At 34.9% G+C, this 5,288-nt stretch overlaps 1 pseudogene; it reads left to right on the top strand.

Annotated features, from left to right (window-relative positions):
• Positions 1-299: 299 nt before the first annotated feature.
• On the top strand, positions 300-1,154 carry LOC125103020 (60S ribosomal protein L6-like; annotated as a pseudogene).
• Positions 1,155-5,288: the final 4,134 nt, after the last annotated feature.

Genomic DNA, 5,288 nt, shown 5'->3' with positions numbered 1-5,288 from the left:
TCAGCCATTAAAAAAAAAACAATGAAATCTTGCCATTTGCAACAACATAGATGGAGCTAGATAGTATAATGCAAAGCGAAATAAGTAGACAGAAAAAGACACGTGATTTCACTCATTTGTGGAATTTAAGAAACAAAACAAAAGAAAAAAAAAGAGAGAGAGACAAACCAAAAAACAAACTCTTAACTATAAAGAACAAACTGTTTGTTACCAAAGGGGAGGTAGGCAGGGGAATGGGTGAAATAAGTGAAGGGGATTAAGAGTACAGGTTTCTTGAGTTCTCTTTCCCATCTTATAAGATGGTGGGTGAAAAACTTGAGAAGCTAGAAAATAATAAGAAGAATCCTGAAGCCAAGAAGGCTGATGCTGCTGGCAAGGTTAAGAAGGATAATCTCAAGGCTAAAATGCCAAAGAAGGGAAGCCCCACTGTAGATGAGACCCTGTCCTAAACAGAATTGGCAAATATCCTTGTTGGTTATGACTGGCTATGCATTCAGGAAAGACCATGTACAAGAGAAAGTATTCAACATTTAAATCCAGGGTTGAAAAGAAAAGGAAGGAGAAGGTTCTTGCTACTGTCACAAAATCACTTAGTGGTGACAACAATGGTGGTATCTGAGTGTTTAAACTTTGCAAAATGCCTAGGTATTATCTACTGAAGATGTGCCTCAAAAGCTGTTGAGCCACAGCAAAAAAAACTTTCAGTCAACATGTAAGAAAATTTTGAGCTAGCATTACCCCTGAGACCATTTTGATCATCTTCACTGGGTGCCACAGAGACAAGAGGGTGGTCTTCCTGAAGCAACTGAGCAGTGGCTTGCTACTTGTGATAGGACTTCTGGCCCTCAATCGAGTTCCTCTGCATAGAACACACTAGAAATTTGTCATTGCCACTTCCACCAAAATTGATATCAACAATGCGAAAATCCCCAAACATCTCAAGAAGGAGAAGCTGTACAAACCCAGACACTAGGAAAGTGAGATCTTTGAAACAGTCAAAGAGAAATATGAGATTATGGAGTAGCACAAGGTTGATCAGAAAGCTGTGGACTTGCAAATTCTGCCAAAAATCAAAGCTGTTCCTCAGCTTCAGGGTTACCTCCTCTCTGTTTCCTCTCAGAAATGGAGTTTGCCCTCACAAATTCGTGTTCTAAATTTCTTACGAAGAACCTAATTAAATAACTGATCCATTAAAAAAAAGTACAGTTATCCTGATGAATACTAATATATGGAATTGCTGAATTACTATATTGTATACCTGAATCTAATAGAACACTGTAAATTAACTATACTAGGATTAAAATTTTAAAAAAAGAAAGGAAAGAAAAGATCAGGTCCTGTGTAGAGGAGTTCAAAGGAACCTGAGTAGAGTTTAGTTAAGGAATTTTTGTCAGTCTCAGCTGAGTTCAAATACTAGTAACCTAAACAAATGATCCCCAATTCTCATTTTCCTGAAGAACAAGAAATGGCTTTCAATGAAAGATCTTCCACCAAACACATTTAATTATCCTTTACCTGCAAGAAGACTGGCTTTTCATCATTCAGTCAAAAGCAAAGTTTTGCTCCATGTCTTTGTCTAGTTAGAAGGGTAATAATTCAACCACATAACCAATTTGAAATGCATTCTTTTCTTAGTTTTGTAATGAAAATAAAATTTTAAACAATATGTAGGAATGTGCCATTAGACATATTTTTGTTCTCACAAAAGACAATTACCTACTAAAAAATATTGTTTATTTGATCAATAATAATACTTTATGAGTTAATCTATGAATTTAAAGGTAAAGTCATTGATAATTAAAAGTCATCAATAATTTTCCAGTCTGTCAAATAAATAAATAAAATCTTTAAAAAAATAAATAAAATAATTTTCCAGAGCTAGAAATCACAAAATTATGTAAATTATAGTTCTACAGAATATTGGCTAATTCCATCCACATTAGAATCAGATACCATACTAAAATTAAACACATTTTAAGTAGTGTGAAACTCCAGCAAATCTGACCAGAAAACATACCACGCAAACCAAAGTATATTCCTTTTCTGCCTGATAGTATGCTGACACAGAGAAAGGTTAGTAAACTGATTGATCATCCCCAAAGCCCATTTTCTCATACTTCTCATATGAATTCCCTCAGGCTCTCCAGGATACTTTCAGCTCCACCAGCCAAGTCTTGATCCTCACATTCCTGTCTGTAGTCATGAGCCTATTAGTAGTGGGTACAGAGCTGCTTTCTTAGTATGGCTTGTTCCTAATATGACCAGCTGGGTATGTAAGAAACACACTTTGCCTATATAACAACAAAAAAAAAGTCTTTCTTTGACCATAATTCTTAATTAACATTCAGCAATTTTCTTGTTACTTTCTAGAATCTGTAAAACTTACACATCACATGTATCATGTTGACCTGAAAAGAAGCATTTTACCAGATCATTCTTTGACAAGCATTAGTGGGTCATCCAGTAAAGGTGTGTAGACATGGGGTCAGAAGACCCAGTGTGAATCCCAGTGCTGCTGCTTTTCAGCTCAGTGACTGAGCATGTTATGTATTCTCTTCAACTTTCAGTTTCCTCAGGAGTAAAACAGAGGTAACAACTCTCAGGTGATAGTTTTGATGTGAGTAAAAAGTGAGATAATACACTGTAAAAACTGTAAGGCAATACAAAAAATTAGGCACCACTTTTTTTTTTTTTTTTTTTTTTTTTAATGAGGGTTCAGAAAAATCTCTCCCTAGCAAAACCAGACTCCTCAGGTCACATTCACATCTCCAGAAAACTGACATTTCTCAGGTTGAAAAAACCCCAATTCCATGTGTCTCCGTATGAAACTGAAAAGCAGGTGCACTTTGATTGACTAATGACTGTATAACTTTGAAGAAAACTGAGCTAAAATAGGATTTGGGTAATATTAAACTGAAACTGAGCAATATTAGAGGCAAGAAATTCTGCTAGGTTTTCAGCTTAAGAAGATAAAAATACGAAATAAAAATATGTATTTCTCTCAAAATCTCTACAGAGGTTGTATTTATTGATGTCACTAGCCACGTTGTAAAACCTATGGATCACTTGAGGACCAATTATAATCTTCCTGGAGAGGAAGGAGAAACCCTTAATTTCTTCCTCTCCAAATCATCTATTCTCTCATACAGCAACATTTTTCCTTCTCTGATAGTCATCTGAGAATAGAAAGCCAATGGTATATTCCCTATGTTCCAATAATTAATATGCCTCTCTCTATGTTCTTCTTACATCAAACCACATCCAGTTATGGTGATGGTGGCTAAGTTTGCAGGCTAGAAAGATCTTGTTTATATTTGCATATCCATCACAAATACAATGGATCACATATATACATCATATATATTTATCATACATATGTATCATATATGACTAGTTGAAGTTAACCATATATCTAGTCACTATATATAGGACTATCCTGAAAGCACTGCATTATCAATAATGGCCAAAATCTTAACACATAGAAGAAAAGATTCACTGTTGGACTATAATTACAGAAGATATTAGAAACAGCATTAGCATTAAGGAAAAGATGAAATTAAACTTTCCTTTCAGCCCTCCCACTTCCCTTTCTTCCCCCACAGCACTTTCATGCTATTCCCCTGTTGCCCAGATAATCATCACACCCCCCCACACACATATACACACACACCCTACCATGACCCCTGCTAAATGCCATAAGAATCTCTCCCCACCTCCTTTCAAACACAGCTCCTTCAGTATCACGTACTTGTCTTCTGATTAAAGCAGTTCTCAAATATAAAAGAGAGTTACCCCCTTTGTTACTGTGAATATTTACATGGGCATATACATTAATATATAAATACTCAAATTTTAAATCTACATGCCAACTCTTTGATCATGGCTTTTACAGATTACAATAGTCTACGTGTAAAAGAGATATGTAATGATAGGATGATAATAGGTAGATGATAGATAGACAGACAGACACGACTAGACAGATGACAGACAGGCAGCCAAAAGTCAGGTGCATTTATGTCTGTGCATGTTTATATGTAAATATGCTCTTATTTGGGGGAAGATACCCTTTAAATCACACTATTTTAGACAGTTTCCTCTTCTAGTATATGTGAGGTCTGCCATAAGAAGAAACAACCATTTTCCCCCTAAATCATGTAAAACATCAAACAATGGGCAAGACCTTTGTAAAATGCTTCTTACACTGCAAACCTGTGTCTTTCTTTAATCTTAGGTAAAAATGATTTCTAAAATTGGTTTTGAACACTCAAATCATTCATGATTGTAGCACTCTATTCTAAAGTCTCTTTTCAGATGTCTCTATAACAGTTTCAGAGAAAAATCATTTCTTTTCCTTTTTTTGAAAAAAAAAAAAGCTACCTGCTTCAAGAAACTCCATTAGGGTTCTCTTTCAAAGATTACATGATTGGGAAATAATCTACAGTATTGAGATCTATCTATAGAAAATTATTACATTTAAGTCAATCATACAATATTTATGTTTTATTCAACCCTGGAAATCAAGGAAATAAGTATAACCTCAGTTTTATGATGAAGGAAAGCATACGTACAACTTAAACCGACAGAGCCAAACATAACCTCTAAGTAGTAGACCCCTTGTAGAAATATCTGATGCACATGAAATTAAGTCAAGTTCTGTTTCCTTCCTCTCTGTGGTTGCTTCACAAAACAATTACTTCTAGCCAGTCTAGTGTTTGCTCTCCCTGCCTAGCAGGACCATGCTGAGAATCAAATGAGATAATACATTTTAAAACATTGTATTGCAAGATGAAATCAGAGAGGGAGACATAGGAGACTCTTAACTCTAGGAAACAAACTGAGGGTTGCTGGAGGGGAGGGCTAAAGGGGATGGGGCAACTGGGTGATGGACATTAAGGCCTTATACACAACCAATGAATCACTGAACTCTACCTCTGAAACTCATAATACACTATATGTTAATTAATTGAATTTTATAAAATTTTAAAAATAAAATAAAACACTGTATTGCTTCATTATTACTATTTAGGTAAATAACATTATAAATTATTGTTGGCTTTCCAGGAAAACAGTAACTTGCACCTTTATTATTAACTTCCAGAACGAAATATTTTGAGTAGTTTAAATTTTTTGACTGCCAAACAAGAGATATGAGGCATAAAAGCCTTATTAATGATAGGATTTGTTAAGTAATTGCTTAAGATCTCATAAGTTTTAAAGCAGAGTTTTTAAGGACAGTGGGAAGAATGCAGGGAGTTGAATACATAATGGAACTGAACTTAGTAAAGAAG

This window comes from Lutra lutra, chromosome 6 (genome assembly GCF_902655055.1).
Source record: "Lutra lutra chromosome 6, mLutLut1.2, whole genome shotgun sequence".
Taxonomy (NCBI): domain Eukaryota; kingdom Metazoa; phylum Chordata; class Mammalia; order Carnivora; family Mustelidae; genus Lutra; species Lutra lutra.
The sequence above is the reverse complement of the archived record's forward strand: the minus strand, read 5'-3'. Positions and strand labels throughout refer to the sequence as shown.